General features: G+C 40.2%; 1 long non-coding RNA gene across 1 annotated transcript in view; it reads left to right on the top strand.

Moving 5' to 3' along the window:
- Window positions 1–17,423, top strand: part of LOC132028814 (uncharacterized) — a 38,112-nt gene that overhangs the window by 8,940 nt on the left and 11,749 nt on the right. Inside the window, exon 2 of the long non-coding RNA XR_009407559.1 lies at window positions 7,750–7,914. This is a non-coding gene — a long non-coding RNA (uncharacterized LOC132028814). The remainder of the gene's footprint in view (window positions 1–7,749; window positions 7,915–17,423) is intronic.

The following is a 17,423-nucleotide window of genomic DNA, read 5'->3' as shown; positions in this document are numbered from 1 at the left end:
GCAGGGAGCCTGCTTCCTCCTCTCTCTCTGCCTGCCTCTCTACCTACTTGTGATCTCAGTCTGTCAAATAAATAAATAAAATCTTTAAAAAAAAATAAAGCTGATAGAAGTTTCGGGTTTATGCTGCTTGATTTGTTTTTAAAAACAGTTGTGTGTTTCATGTCAGCAAGCCTCACATCACCCTGTAGCCCTTGGTTGCTGGCAAGGACAATGCATTACTGTTTCTTTCACTGTGTATTCCTGACCTTAGAGGCTGTCTGATATTGCAACACTTTGTTTCAATAGGCATGATTAAAGTTCTTCTCCCTTGAAAGGTCACTGGTGCCTGGGACTGGGAATGTAGCCTCTCCCAGAATCCATTTTTTGTCATGTCTCTTAAATATCTTGAAGTCTAGGGGCCAAATATCTCAAGTCCTTTTCCTGATCTGCTCTGTGGCCTAGATCAAGCCACCTTTGCCACCTTGGTTTCTGCCTTGATAAGTCAGTCTGAGGCCAGTGGATAAGTGTGTCTGAAGTGTCCTGAGAACTATATTATTTGATTCTATCTCCCTGCTGTTGCAAGTCGTGAATTGATCCTCTAATTTTCTTATCCTCTCTCCAGTGTCCTCTTTGTGAGTCTCCCATCTTATCTGAGGTTGGAAAGGTGTAGTTACTGCACTGTGTGAGGTAGAAGAAAGGACCCGAGTCACTAACTACCACCTGTGATTTCCCCTGCCTCCCTCTGTTCAGCCCCTGCCCCAGCTCTAAACCCTGAAGCTACAAAGTGACATTCTGCCTGGCCCACTGGACAGTAATTTCTCTGCAGGCCTGCAGGGTGCCCCTCCACAGGCTGTGAGAGTCACTTTCCATCGGATTCCATTTCCACTTGCCATTGTCCATGATTGGGTGGGTCTCAGATCTCCTTATGGTCTCCTGTTCCATTCTTTTAGCCTCAGGGGTTTATAACTTGCCTATTTGTTTTAAATTCATTTGCTCTCCTTTTAGTGAGGTTTCTGGAGGGAGAAAAATAAAGACATATGTTTAATCTGTGCAAAGATCAGAAGGTCACTGTAACCTACTTTTTAAAAATAATAGCCCTGCAAGGTACAGATTAGTAGGCTCAGTTTACAGATCAAGATACGGAGTCTCAGAGCGATTCCGCAAATTGCCTAAGAGCTCATAGCCAGGTATCAGAGCTGTGATTCAGACCTATATTTAACTGAGGCTAGAGGCCATGCACTTCAGCAATATAGAATCCTACCTGCCACAGTCACCTGACCTGAGGTCACATGACCACTGTCAGCGACAGTCCTAAGAAGACCCAGGATTCAGGTCATGCAAGATCTAGACAATCCTGAAGTCTCCTCCATCTCTGGTTGTAATGTTTCCTCTTGCTTTGTTTGATAATCAAAGTGAATGGGTCACAGAGCTATTTTCAAGCAAAGATAGTTGATTTCATATCATTTTAGTTGAAGTATTAAACAGTGCTCAGTTAAAACCCTGGAGGAGACACACAAACAGAAGACTGAACTGAGTAATCCATGGTACTTAATTATAAATCAGCTACAGATCCAACTGGCCCGTGGTCATAGACAAAGAGGAAAATACATGTTTAGGTGACTCCTCTCCGAAGCCTCCACTTAAATATCCCATGTCACAGAGCCTGCTGACTTACAGCATTCAGCCGAAATCCCCGAAGGAATGAATTTCTTACCATTTGTTTACATTAACATTCACATTGGACCAGCATGATTTGGACACATGATCATCTCGTTTGTGTTAAAATGACAAAAGGGAAAATATAATATGTGATACTTGCAGAGGAAAAAAGCTGGGGGCAGAAATGGTGGTCACAGGGCCTCCAAAAATGAAAGGCTAAATATTGTATCTTTCAAGAGTGCACACAATGAAAATACAGAAAGGGAAATTAGAGAATCGATTCCATTTACTGTAGCACCAAGAAGCATAAGATACCTGGGAATAAACCTAACCAAAGAGGTAAAGGATCTGTACTTGAGGAACTACAGAACACTCATGAAGGAAATTGAAGAAGACACAAAAAGATGGAAGACCATTCCATGCTCTTGGATTGGAAGAATGAACATTGTTAAAATGTCTACACTGCCTAGAGCAATCTATACTTTTAATGCCATTCTGATCAAAATTCCACCGGTATTCTTCAAAGAGCTGGAGCAAATAATCCAGAAATTTGTATGGAATCAGAAGAGACCCCGAATCGCTAAGGAAATGTTGAAAAACAAAAATAGAACTGGGGGCATCACGTTACCTGATTTCAAGCTTTATTACAAAGCTGTGGTCACCAAGACAGCATGGCACTGGCATAAAAACAGACACATAGACCAGTGGAACAGAGTAGAGAGCCCAGATATGGACCCTCAACTCTATAGTCAATTAATCTTCGACAAAACAGGAAAAAATATACAGTGGAAAAAAGACAGTCTCTTCAATAAATGGTGCTGGGAAAACTGGACAGCTATATGTAGAGGAATGAAACTCGACCATTCTCTTACACCATACACAAAGATAAACTCAAAATGGATAAAAGACCTCAATGTGAGACAGGGATCCATCAGAATCCTAGAGGAGAACATAGGCAGTAACCTCTTCGATATCAGCCACAGCAACTTCTTTCAAGATATGTCTCCAAAGGCAAAGGAAACAAAAGCAAAAATATACTTTTGGGACTTCATCAAAATGAAAAGCTTCTGCACAGCAAAGGAAACCAGTCAAAAAAACAAAGAGGCAACCCACGGAATGGGAGAAGATATTTGCAAATGACAGTACAGACAAAAGGTTGATATCCAGGATCTAAAATGAACTCCTCAAACTCAACACACACAAAACAGGCAATCATATCAAAAAATGGGCAGAAGATATGAACAGACACACTTACACCATTTAGAATGGCCAAAATTAACAAGACAGGAAACAACATGTGTTGGAGGGGATGTGGAGAAAGGGGAACCCTCTTACACTGTTGGTGGGAATGCAAGTTGGTGCAGCCTCTTTGGAGAACAGTGTGGAGATTCCTCAAGAAATTAAAAATAGAACTTCCCTATGACCCTGCAATTGCGTTCCTGGGTATTTACCCCAAAGATACAGATGTCGTGAAAAGAAGGGCTGTCTTTACCCCAATGTTTATAGCAGCAATGGCCACAGTCGCCAAACTATGGAAAGAACCAAAATGTCCTTCAACAGATGAATGGATAAGGAAGATGTGGTCCATATACACTTTCCATCAGAAAGGATGAATACCCAACTTTTGTAGCAACATGGACGGGACTGGAAGAGATTATGCTGAGTGAAATAAGTCAAGCAAAGAGAGTCAATTATCATATGGTTTCACTTATTTGTGGAGCATAACAAATAGCATGGAGGATATGGGGAGTTAGAGAGGAGAAGGGAGTTAGGGGAAATTGGAAGGGGAGGTGAACCATGAGAAACTATGGACTCTGAAAAACAATTTGAGGGGTTTGAAGTGGTGGGGGGGTGGGAGGCTGTGGTACCAGGTGGTGGGTATTATAGAGGGCACGGATTGCATGGAGCACTGGGTGTGGTGAAAAAATAATAAATACTGTTATGCTGAAAATAAATAAATTTAATTAAAAAAAAAAAAGAGTGCACACAGTTGGGGGCCCCTGGGTGGCAAAGTTAAGAGTCTGCTTACGGCTCAGGTCATGATCCCAGAGTCCTCGGATCGAGCCCCGCATTGGGCTCCCTGCTCTGTGGGCTCGAAGTCCGCTTCTTCCTCTCCCGTTCCCCCTGCTTGTGTTCCCTTTCTCGCTGTGTCTCTCTCTGTCAAATAAATAAATAAAATCTTAAAAAAAAAAAAAAAGGAGTGTACACAGTTATACATAGTATAAGCTTTTGTACGACTTTACCCCGATGTTATCAAGAATAAGTTAATCAATAACTTATTGTTATATCAGAATTGAGGGACAAGAAAAATGAAGAGTAAGAAAAAATAAGAAAGTAGGACCTGAGTTTTCGAGTATGTTGCAATGTATTTGAAAATGGAAGCTAACATCAGTAAATGAGAATGATTCAAGAGGACTCAAATTATGGAAGTCCCCAAAAGCCAGATAAAGGAGCCTAGACTTTCCCTCATATTATTTTTATTTTATGTCTTGTGTTTATTATAAAAATAACTAAGAAAACAGGGGCGCCTGGGTGGCTCAGTGTGTTAAAGCCTCTGCCTTCGGCTCAGATCATGATCCCAGGGTCCTGGGATAGAGCCCGCCATTGGGCTCTCCACTCAGCGGGGAGCCTGCTTCTTTCTCTCTCTCTGCCTGCCTCTCTGCCTACTTGTGATCTCTGTCTGTCAAATAAATAAATAAAATCTTTAAAAAAAAAACTAAGAAAATATAAACCAGGAAAATAAAACTGAGATAAAATTACTCCCCAATCTGAACACACAGTTAACTTATTGATATACAGCTCTATAGGGAGCTCTGTAATGTACATGTTATTTTGAAAACACATTTTCCACACAACTAGCATCTTGAACATGTTTCAAGGACAGTAAATATGTAGTAGAAATATTTCAAAGAGATCGGAAAAGGAAGAGAAAAATGTGGGGAAGTGATTGGCCAGTTCTCACAGTATGTGGGGTTTTGCTGATCCCAGGAGAGTGTGCAGGATTTAGATATTAAGGGGATGAGACCTTACAGCAAGAACGACAATGGGCAAAACTACTAGGAACGGAGAGCCATGCATGGTTCATGCATGGTGGGCGCGGGAAGACCTCTTGTGGGGGAAACAGTGGCTTCCTGTGGAGATAGGTGCATAAGGCTCAGAGAAGACAGGCAAGCAAAGGGAAGGTTTAGGACAACTTTTCTTCCCCTCCTCTGAACACCAACAGGGGGAAAGGATTTGACTGGTAGCCCACAGCCAAATGGAGATGCCTTTCCCCATTAGGAGAATTGGTGAAAGTGATGTGTGGTAGTGAGAGGAGGTGTTTTCTAGTTATGCTCTGAATTTGTGAAGACTCTTATGTTGTTAAGCAAGAGAAAAAGCCCACTGTTCTAGGTAAAACAGAAAGAAGGGATGTCAGTTCCAAGGATATAGGGACCTCCAAGAACTAGGGCTGAATGCAGCTGGACCTCACTGGAGAGGGCAACTCATTGCTAGAGGGCTGCAAGCAAGCCGGCCTTCCTCCGTCTCGGTCTCACCTCTCCACTTCCCTCGTGGGCCTGCCCCAACCCTCTCTGTAGGCTGGCTTCCTGCAGTGTCAGTTCCCACAGTGAATCCTTCGTCTGCATGCTCCATGTCACAGCTGTGCCACTTAGGAAGTTTTAATCTATCTCCCTCTTAATTTCTTTATCTGGTCCCCACCTCCCATTGAGGAAGGCAAACCCATTTGCGTCAGTTCAGGTCAGGTCTACCTTTGGTCCAGTCAACTGTGGAGCAGGAGGAAGGGGCTAAGTCATGGAGCCCTGCTGGCCCCTGGGATTCTGTTCCAGAGGAGAAGAAGAACTGGAATGGGTTGGGAGAATGTTCCAAATGGTCCTTGGTGTGAGCTCTCAACTCTCCCCTCTCCAGAAATTAGTGGATCAAAAAATCAGGATTATGCAAGTGCCCCCAAATAACTTTGAATATTATAGCCAAAGTGATACTCTTTCTCAACAAAAGGAAAGTAAATCTGGACATTTGATGAGCTCGCAGGCCATGCAAGAGCGTCTCAGAAAGAGTACATTGTGCTCCTGTGCCAATCTGAGCCTGAAACAGCAGACATGTAGAGAAAGAAACAAAAACAGAACTAGGCCCAACACCATTAACTATGTAATGTGAAATGATCTGTAACAAGTAGATCACAAAAGGTGACCAAAGAGAGTCGGCATTAGGTACATGTTGATACACAAAATCGTGCTCTGTGTGATGGCTTTTACTTGCTTGGTTAACCCTGACCACGTTTTGAGTCCTATCGCGCTGTTTGGGTGTGGTGCTAGAAGTCTGCGTGAGTCATGGCGATGACCAGTTGTGGTTTCTTTTTCTCTGTAGTGAAGAAATACGGCTTCTCAGCATCTCAGCGGAGTCGAAATACCTTCCAGATATGCTACCAGAGACAGTTATTAATAGGTGACAGACGTGCGGAGAGAAGAGATGAGGGTAGGGCCTGAGGACAATTCAGATGACTGCTTTCTGAGTGGGGGGGCTGGGTGGCATATACGGAAAGGATAAGATCGTTTGAAAATCTTCTATATCACAAAAACATTAGTACGTTCTTGTGATATAGAAGAAGCCACTTTGTCTTGGTAAATTCCAGTCAGAAACAACCCATTAGAAGGATTAATCTGGCTGTGTTAAGCATTTGAAGTGAACAGTCTGCTGTGCAGAGACTTGGGTTGCTAAGACTTCGCGGTATAACTTGATTTTCAGAGATACACTTGCCGGGCACAATATTAGATTGTATGACTCAGCTTCCTGTGTCACATTCGGGACCGATGCGACATAAGGAACGTCAGGATCCTAGGATGAGAACAACTAAAGGATATTGGGTCTGATGTGTTTACTACCAGGAATATGTCATCCCAAACTTGTTTCCTTTGTTCCCTAGCAAAAGCTAGACTTGTTTCAAATAACCAGCCTTTCTCCCAGCACAACCACACATTGAAACAAATACTTCAATTACATTCAGACTTCCTAAGGAAATGGGGAAAGCACCCATTCCTGGGAATGAGCACTTCCAGGCGAATTCTGGCATCCCACGCAGTCAGAGAGGTGGGTCTGGATCAGGGCTTTCCTAGAATCCTGCTCAGCTCCGGAGCACACTCTGGTCTGGTCAATGTCTGGAATGCTGGCTGAATGGGAGCAGCTCTAAGACATTCATCAACTAGATAAGGAGTAAGATCCAGCCAAGAATGGTTTTTCCCTGTGGAAATTCTGGGGTTTAAAAAAAGTGTTTTTTTTTTTTTTTAATTTTTTAAAGTAATATTCTGGTAGATATTCTGGGGTTTTAAAAAAGTGTTTTTTGTTTGTCTAAAAAACAGTGTTGTTGTTGTTTTTTAATTTTTTAAAATAATATCTACACCTAACATGGGGCTTGAACTCACAACCTTGAGATGAAGTGTCACATGCTCCACCAACTGAGCCAGACAGGAGCCCTGAGAGTTTAAATATTTTTGAATCAATAGTAATAATAAATACACTATAATAATTGCATTTAAATGCAATATAATAATGGTGCTTGGGTGGCTCAGTCGGTTAAGTATCTGACCACTGATTTCAACTCAGGTCATGATCTTGGGGTCCTGAGATTAAGCCCTGCATGGGGCTCCATGCTGGATGTGGAGCCTGCTTGAGATTCTCTCTCTCCCTCTCCCATTGCCTCTCCCCCTCCGCTCTCTTAAAGAATCAAAATTAATTTAAAAATGTTTAAATGCAATATAATAATTGTAGCCAGCACACTTATCATACAGGAGACACTATGCTTAATGCTTTCATATATGAGAATAACCCTGAGAAGTGCATACTCAGTTTTATTATCCATAGGTAACACATAAGGGAACCGGGTTTCGGGGTGATTGAATAACTCACTTAAGGTTACATAGTCAATAAGTGAGAGAGCTGGGATTTGAACCCAGCTGTGGGGACCTCAGCTTGAATGCTTTATCCACTATGCTGTATTGCCAAAATATGAAAATGATATTCACCTTGGTGTTTACTTGATTCTGTTCTTTACCTTCTCTATAGGAATTCTGATTCAAGTATGTATTTTTTTTAAGATTTTTTTTTTTTTTTTTTTGACAGACAGTGATCACAACAAGTAGGCAGAGAGTCAGGCAGAGAGAGAGGAGGAAGAAGACTCCCTGGTGAGCAGAGAGCCCGATGCGGGCTCGATCCCAGGACCCTGGGATCATGACAAGAACCGAAGGCAGAGGCTTTGACCCACTGAGCTACCCAGGCGCCCCTCAAGTATGTATTTATATAAAAATACACTTCTAATTCTTTTTTTAAAAATCAATTCTAAATTCTAGAATAGTTTCAAATTTATACAAATTTTGCAAATCTAATATAGAGAATTCTTAGAAGTCTGCTCTAGGTTCCCCTACTGTCCACATAGTATATATATTGTCGTGGGACATCCTTCACACCTAAGGAACCAACACTGATGTGTCGCTCTTAACTGAACTCCATCCTATATTCTTGTTTCAGTTGAGTTCCCCTTTGATGTCCTTCTTCTGTTCCAGGATCCCATCCAGGATACCACACTGCATGTGGTCGTCATGTCTCATTAGGCTCCTCTGTACTGTGACAGCCTCTTAGACTTTTCTTACTTCTGATGACCTTGATGCTTTTAAGGAATACTGCTCAGATACTTAATAGAATTTCCCTCACTTTGGGTTTGTGTGATGATGTTTTTCTAATGTGAGGGTTATGGATTTTGGAGAGGAAGGACCACAGAGGTGAAGGGTCTTCCTTAGAACATCATATCAAGAACATATCCTGTCAACATGATTTATCACTGAAGATGTTAATCTTACTCATCTGGCCCTTGCAGGGCCAGGTTCCCCTGCTGTGAAGTTACTTTCTTATACTTTTCCATATGCTTTTAAAGTAAGCCTCTAGACACAGCCCACACTCAAAGGGATGAAGGGTTAAGTTCTACCTCCTTGAGGAGGAAGTATCTATCTAAATTAGCTGGGGTTCTTTTGTTTGGGTTAATGTCTTTTCTCTTTTATTTACTTATCCAATCATATATCAGTATGGCACTACAGATTTTTATTTTATATTTTGGGTTATAATCTACGACTGCATTATTTATTTTGTTGCTCTGATTTTTCCGGCTTTGGCCATTGGGAGTTCTTCTAGGTGAGTTCCTGCTTCCCTTCAACATGCTTCCGTCATCTTGTTTCTGAACACTCACTTACTTTCTGGCACTGTGAAATGGTCCGGACTCATCTTATATATACCTTGTCCCAACAGTAGAATTATTCATTTCTTCAAGGACTTCTGATTCCTTTTATTGGAAAATTCTATTAGAAACCAAGATTTAGGTGCTGGGTTTGATTGCTGATACTGGGGTATCATTGCTTCTAGGACAGAGCTCAAAGGATAGAGCTGGGAAATATATGTATAAACCCATGTTTACACACAGATCTATAATTATTACTGATTCCATTCATCTGTATGTTAAGCTCAACATGAGTTTATACACATGTCTCCAGCTCCTTGCATACCACAAGGTTCATTTTAGACTTCTTCCTAGCTTATCTGTAATTTTCCACTCCAAAGGTGAAAAAACCAGATCCCATCTTCTGCTACTGTGTATTTGTTCAATTCCAGCTTATGCATACAGTAGTTTCAGAATTCTTAGTCTTTACTCCCATGAGAAACAACTTTACTAACGGTACAGTGTTTATGTGAAGTTCCCTTTGTCTTTATTCTTACAGTCTCTAGTCAAAATTCTGTTTTCCAAAGTTACCTAATTCTTTTTAAAAATTCTTTTTGTTATGAAAACAATATAGTTTTATTGTTGAACATTTGGAAAATAGACCCAAATTTAAAGAAACTTCCATAATCCTGTATTAGCCACTGTCCAATTTTGGTTCTTTTTTCCTCTTTGTCTCTCTATATATGAAGATACATACATATGCGTGTGTGTGTGTGTGTGTGTGTGTGTGTGTACATATACACACACGGACAACAGTACAATTATCTCTATGTTTATTTCCCTATGTGTAGTTCTCTCCATAAATGTGTATCTCTGTATGTTTGTTTTAAGCATCAAAGAAGCAATGTAGTAAACGTGACTATACAGGAGATTTAGAAATGTATCTATCACCGTATCTTGAGCTGAAACTTGATAAATAGAAAATAATTCTAGTATATGTCAGTGGAGCTAAAATGCTTCTAATGCATTTCTGTCTGGTGCCATAACTTTGTATAACAATAGCACTTAAGTCCTTTAAATGATTAACCTCATATCTATTAATAGGGCCTGAATAGCAATCATATCAAGACTAATCTGTCTGCAGAATGCTGTAAGGGCAACTACTCTGCTTTACTGACCAAAAAAGGATCCCTAAGCAGTAGATACGCAAATGTCTGGCAGCAAAGATAGCATACCTCTGTAAGAATTTTGGCTCCGGGTACGTGCTTGCTCACTGATGAAAACAACGCCACCAACCCAAAAAGGTGGGCTACAGAGGAAACTCCAAGAAAGAGGAACTCTTCTCAAATATGGTTTCATATGTCCTTAAAAACATGGATGAGGGGCACCTGGGTGCCTCAGGGGGTTAAGCGGCTGCCTTTGGCTCAGGTCAGGATCCCAGGATCGGGGATTGGGCCCCGTATCCAGCTCCCTGCTCAGCGGGAAGCCTGGTTCTCCCTCTCCCTCTGCCTACTTATGCTCTCTATCTCTCTGCCATATAAATAAATAAATTTTTAAGAAAAATGGATGAGTGTTTGGTTGAGATTTTAATTCTCTATTACACAGAGTACAGAAGAAGTCACTGTGGCCTCTATCATTTTAGGGATAGATCCTAGTGCGTAAGCACTTTGATCACAAGTGTGGGTTCAGAAGCTTCATGGTAAATCCTTCACTTTGCCTATACCCTCATGACTTAGAGTGATTTTCATCTTTCCCCGGTAAGTACGATGAGTAGGTCCAGAAATAGGAGTCATATAATGTTAGTATTGATCTCTTGATGCTGGACACGAAGCAGGACCAAGAGCCAAGATGTGGATTGGAAACCAAAAGGATGAAAAGGCTCCCAAGATAACACAAGCCACCCCCCAGGCCCAGTGTGTCCAGTGGCGGGCTGTGGCTTTTTGGTAATAATTCCTGTAAATGGTATAGTAGAGAGAAGGAGATGAAACAAAGGGATTAAAAAATGCTGCTGTGGTAAAAGGTTTGTCTGCAAACTTATGTATGCTTTATTTGGAAAGAAACTCTTGGAATTAGATGGAGTGGCTATAAAATATTGAGCCCCCTGAGTACAAGTGGCCCATGGAAGGTGAAAGTATCCTTAGCACTGTTGATAATGGCCATGAATAGGTTCCTGTTGGCAGATTGTGTTCTTATTGTGTTTATTGTGTTCTTTTTTGGGTATACCAGAAGAGAGTGGTTTGAGTTCACTGATCAGAAGATACAGGAAGGAAGAAACTTAAGCTGTCTTGCATAACCCCAACCTGGTACTCTTTGGCACAAAATACCCAAGGTAGTTAGGAAGATCTCAAGGGTCTTCTGAAGGGTGTCAAAGGCTTTTCCAAGAAAGAGAAGTAGTTAAGGCTGAAAGGCCCAGGAAGGCCACTGCTTAAAGCTGTGCATTTTGTACCAAGCACAAAAATACCCAGAGAAGGAGTCCTACCTCTCCTTTGCCAAGCCTTTCGTCCTGCCTGAGACTTCATCCACTCATAGAAAATGGATTTTTCTAGTGGTTCTCCCAGAGAGGAAGCTTTTCCAAAGTTCTCATTAAGGTTTTATTAAAAAATAGGGTGGCTCAGGGGTTCAGACATTTTTCTCCAAGGCCAAGTCATACTTTTCCTCACGCTGTGAATCCTATATATGAGGCTAATCTTTAAATCCTTAAATTTACTTAGATGAACAGAATATTATATATTTCTTACATTATAATATTTTGCTTAAATAGCAACATTTTTTCACATGGCAAGGTGTATTTTATCAAAAAGAATATTGACTAGTTACTTATAAAAATGTTTTATATTTAAATGAGAAAAAAACTCTTTTTTCTTTTATTGGGTTTATTTAAAAATGTTTTTAAAAGATTTAATTTAATTTTTTAAAGTAATCTCTATACCCAACATGGGGCTTGAACAACCCAGAGATTGAGTGTCTCATGCTCCATTGACTGAGCCAGCCAGGCAGTCCTATTGGGTTTATTTTTAAAGTTATCCTGGGGAGATACATTTGGCCTAATTCTTAAAGGTTCATAAAGCCAGGCCAGTCCTCATCTGTTGAATGTTACTTTACAGTCCTAAAATTCCTCTGGTTATTGATCCTCCATAGTTCACCCAGGTAAGTTATTTGCAACATGTGTCCCAAGAAGCTGAATTCATTCACTCATGGACTGGGATTATTCAAAATGGAACACTGGAATGTTGGAAAGCCATGTTCCAGAAAGGTAATATAAATTTGTGGTTATATATGACACTCTGGGGTTCAAAAAATCCCTGGGTACCCATGTGAATGTATTAGCTGAGTTGACTTAGGCAAGCTCCCTGGACTCCCTGTGCCTCAGTTTATCATTTGTGAAATGGAGCTTACCTTATATGATTGGTAACTGAGATTAACTGAAGATTAATTGAGAAAAGAAAAGTAAAATGCCTATGTTTGCATTTGGCACACAGTAAATACAGTATTAAGACTACATTTGTCTTACCACAACTGCTGTTGGATTGACCTAAGACAGAAGTGGCCAAGCAATCAGCTTGTTTTGTTTTATTTATTTATTTATTTTATTTATGTGTTTATGTATTTATGTATTTGTATTCAGTTTCATTTATTTTTTTATTATTTTTTTAAGATTTTATGTATTTATTTGACAGAGACAGAGATCACAAGTAGGCGGAGAGGTAGGCAGGGAGAGAGGGAAACAGCTCCCCACTGAGCAGAGAGCCCAATTTGGGGCTTGATCCCAGGACCCCAGGACCATGACCTGAGCGGAAGGTAGAGGCTTTAACCCACTGAGCCACCCAGGCACCCCTGTTTCCAGCTTCTTTTAAAGATTACTTTGTTCACTTCTGCAAAAGTACATCATTTGCATAAAGAAAGATGCTCATCTTTATATTGGGGAGAGAAAGGGCATTTATTTACTTTAATCAACTGTGCTGTAATTTTGTTTTTTTTTGTGATTTTGCATTTGACTCTCATTAACTGAGAATTTATTAAAAAATAATAGGAGTAATTTCTAACAAGTGAAAAGATGGCTCCTTTGCAGTTACAACATGAGAAATGCAAATTCAATTTATGCTTCATTACTGTTTTTCAACCTCTCAGAACTGGTAAAGTTTCTGAATTATATGTTATGAATTGTAATTGATGAGAAGGTGGAAAAACAGACAATCAAATAATCATCAATAGCTATCAAAATTGCAAATGTACCTACCTTTTGGCCCAGCAAAAACATCTAGAAATGTATATGACAGGCATATTTCACATATACAAAATGGTCTATGATCAAGGCCATTTTTTTCAATTGAAGTATTGCTTTTAATAAGAACATTTTGGAAACAACCTAAATTTCTCTCAGTAAGGCAGTCATGAAATAAATTTTGCTGCATACAATCATAAGAAAGAATGAGGATGCTCTTTCTGTTTTATCACGTAATGCTTTTCATGATATATTCAATAAAAAGCAAAATACAGAGAACTATGAAAAAATGGTATTTGGCTAACAGGGGACAAAAAAGAAATGTACATGCTTGAATATGTATTGGATACCTATGGAAGATGCACAGGAAACCACTCTCATTAGTTGTCTTTTGGAGGAGGAACAGATGGCTGGAGGACAGCATCAGAGGAAGAGTTTTTGCTGCATTTTTTTCACCTTTCTTGAATCTTTAATATGTAAATGAATGGCATATTTAAAAAATAAATAATTTAAAATATACCTCATTGGTCAAGAGGTGATCATTACTCATACCCAATTTTGGTGGTAGTTTTAAACTTAGGCATTGATGAAATAATAAAAAAAAAATCTGAATTTCTTGAAGTTTCAGATTTTAGGTAGAAATGATTTCACATTGAACTTTTTTAGTGTAATATGAAACTAAAATTTCTTTCTATTTAAAACATTCCCCAGGATTATTATTTGTATCTATCTATCTATCTATTTTCGAGAGAGAGCATGAGTGGGGGTGAGGGGAGGGGCAGGGTAAGAAGGAGAGAGAGAATTTTTTTTTAATTAAAACAAATTTTTTTTAAAGATTTTATTTATTTATTTGACAGAGGAGAGAGATCACAAGTAGGCAGAGAGACAGGTGGGGTGGCGGGGGGAGCAGGCTCCCTGCTGAGCAAAGAGCCCAATGCAGGGCTTGATCCCAGAACCCTGAGATCATGACCAGAGCGGAAGGCAGAGGCTTAACCCGCTGAGCCCCCCAGGCACCCCAAAGGAGAGAGAGAATCTTAAGCAGGCTCCACACCCAGTGTGGAGCCCATCGTGGAGCTCAATCCCAGGACCCTGAGCTCATGACCTGGGCAGAAATCAAGAGCCAGACACTTAACTGACTGAGTCATCCAGGTGCCCTCCCGTGATTGTTTTTGTTAGCATTTGAGCAGCCTTTCAGCACTGAAAAGGAAAAAGAAATAAGTGCATTCCATATACATCACATTTAAAAATTTTTAGAAAGAATAGAAAGAATCAAGAGGGAAAATGTGCCCACTGCCTCAGAATTACTATTTCCTATCCTAGTGCCACTCTGGTCTGAGCCTCTGACACCTTCATATTCACAGTTCCAACCTTGTACACAGAGAGAGGCAACTGATAGGAAAACCAAGAGGAGGATTCTGATCTCTTCCGGAACTGGCTCCTCCCAAGATGCTGCTGAAACTGAGCCTTCCCAGAGGGACCTGTGGTTGGGCGTGGCTGCTCCAGAGGGGAGAACTCATCATCCCCCACACTTGTGCAGATAGCTTATGGGGATGCCGGCAGCCGTACTGACTCCTTCTTCCTGGGGCTACAACCACCACTGACTCAAGCTTGTACATAAAACTCTTTCTTGTAAATTTACATTTGAAAACATTTCCAAAATGCTAACCTGTCTTTCATTCATTCAACATTTCTCGTCACTATTTTTCTCTTTTCTTAGCTCTGCTTTCATTTCCATCATCCTGAATCCAACAAAATATCTAAATATTAGTTAGGAGGTCAGTAGCAATAATCTAAAGGTATCTGAATAATTCTATTTTTTTTTTTAAATTCTTGTCAAACAAACTGCTGGGCATACTGAGGAATTAAAGAAAGTTTTAGAGAAAAATGGGAAATGCCTGTCTTTAAATAGGTTTTTGAGCCTAAATTCAGAATCAATTCCTTCAGTACAATGTAAGATTAGGCAAGTTGTGAGTACCTGATTTTTCTTGTTATTAATAATGCTATTCATTGAGTGCCACTGTATTTTATTCACTTTTACACCAACCTGTAAGACGGGTCCCATACTCATGATCAGATGAGAGAACAGTCACAGGCCTTACTTATGATGGGGTGAGACTTGAAATAGTGAGTAATAACTATTATAGAGTGCTTACTTTGCACCAATCTCAGGGGCGTGTACTTTACATAATTTCTACACAGCAAACCCAGCAAAGCTAGTACTATTATTATCCTTCAGCAGATAAGGAAACCTGAGTCACAGGGACATCAAGCTCGGAATCTATACCTGTTTGACTCTAAAGCTCCTGCTCCTGCCAGATGGCTATATACCTGGGCCAAATGGAAATGAACAATTCTAAGAGTAAATGTTAGTTATTGAAAGAAACTGCATGGTTAGGAACGAGGAGGGAGATGGAGTTGCTGATAGAGAAAAGTAGAGGGAATTAAGCCATCTAAATGTATTTATTATGAGCCATGCTGCAGAATCTTTAAAATAACCTGAAGCAGAAAGAATTTTCTAGCTAAGCACAGGAGAGGGTCGTTTAATGTTTGACAGAGACATCTGAATGGCAGTAGCCTAGTCTTGGAGTAGCTAGTAAATTGGTGGTGAGCATCTGTTCCTGATACCCACTAGGAAACAACAAAAGCTTGGGACTTAAGTCACAATAAGAGATACTTCATTGCACTGATGTAAAGGTTGGCTTGGAATTGAAAATTACCAAGGAGACTAGAGACTCTATATCTAGAAACTTTAAAATATAGCTTTAAATCAGTCTAGGATGGTTTTTGCCTTATCCTGCCTCAGACCAGAGAGCTTGATTCAAAATCCTGTCCACCCTCTTGTTTCTCTATATGATCCCCAATTTCCAGTCAGTTCCGAGAGCGACTGCATCTAGGTTTGCCTTCGGTGTGTGCAACATTTATTCCTTCCGGGCTTCCTCATCTCTCTCCCTCAAATTTTGGATTTGGAAACAAAGAGAAAAGCAAACTCCATATAATTTGCTTGTACCTTTTATTATTTCTCCTTATTTTCCCAGAACACCCCACTACAATGGTTCCCTCAGGTCAAGAAGTTTTAAACATCCTCACCCTGTCAAATGTCAAGTCCTATTTCTAGGTACATTGTCTGCTCACCCGGCTCTTTCTTGCCTGGCATGCTCTTTGATGTAAGAATTCTACCCTCTACTGTGTCAGAGCTTACTCAATACACCAGGTCTCCCTCTAATCATAGAAACTCTGAAGACCATCCTCTTGTCAGCATTTCCAGGATACTCAAAGTCTTGAATCACAGGTTCAGTGCTGAATCACCCTGTGATTCTTTGGCATTACGTAATATCTACCCTTCCACTAGACTGTGAGTTCTTCAAGTAGAGAAACCCGGCCTAATGCTTTTCTGAATCCCCCATATCATTGAACAATCAGAATACCCATAGTTGCTTGTTTTTAATCACCCATAACTTTGTGGGCTTCTTTCCACCCTTGTGTTCTGATAGGCTTAAGATCTCAGATTAAAAACTGTTGACCTGCTGGAATATATTAGATGTTGGTCGAAAGTACAAACTATGTGGGGCACAACATATTTCACTTCAAAGGGAGCACTACGCCATGCTTTTTATTGATGGGATTTAGAAGAGAGGTGCCCTTGACACTCAGGAAATGAGGTTGCTTACATTCTCCCCAATCCCGGATCTCTGGTCCCCTCTTTCAAGAGAAGAGTCTATTCTGCTTGACTCCGTTTACCTGAAATTTATGTGTGAAAAACATGCCATATACTAAAAAAGAGAGAAGAGGAGGAGAAGTAATATGTTGAACATCTATTCGGCAGGGACTTTAAGTTCATAATTTCACATAATCTTCATAACAACCCTTTACTGTAGACACTGAATTTCATGAAAATTAGACAATGTACTCAGGTCAATGAATAAAAGAACACAAAAGTGAACCCCTTCTACTCTCTCTGGTCCCTATGATACAGGTTAAACTGATCTAAAATCACAATAAAGAGCAAAATGGAATATGCATACTTTGCTAAAGAAATTTGTACCTTCTTCCAATATCAAAACATTGCTTTGTGTCCTTAAAAAGATTAAGTGCATAATAGAGTCGATTAACACAATCATAGTATACACAGAATAATATTGGATTTGCTCAAGGTATTGATACTGCCAGGCTAGCCTGAACTCAGAAACACATTAAGAAAACAAAGAAGTAATTTCTCCCCCTTTGCCAAACTGTTTAGGGGAATTGGGAGGAGTCGTGAGTCATTCTAAACGGTTGGAAAATGAGAGAAGAGATGTGCGCTGACTGTGATTAAAAGGAAAGGAATAGATCTGAAGAGAGGAAAGACTGATGCTCTCTCCCAGCAAGATC

The sequence above is a fragment of the Mustela nigripes genome, chromosome 12 (genome assembly GCF_022355385.1).
Source record: "Mustela nigripes isolate SB6536 chromosome 12, MUSNIG.SB6536, whole genome shotgun sequence".
NCBI classification, from domain to species: domain Eukaryota; kingdom Metazoa; phylum Chordata; class Mammalia; order Carnivora; family Mustelidae; genus Mustela; species Mustela nigripes.
The sequence above is the reverse complement of the archived record's forward strand: the minus strand, read 5'-3'. Positions and strand labels throughout refer to the sequence as shown.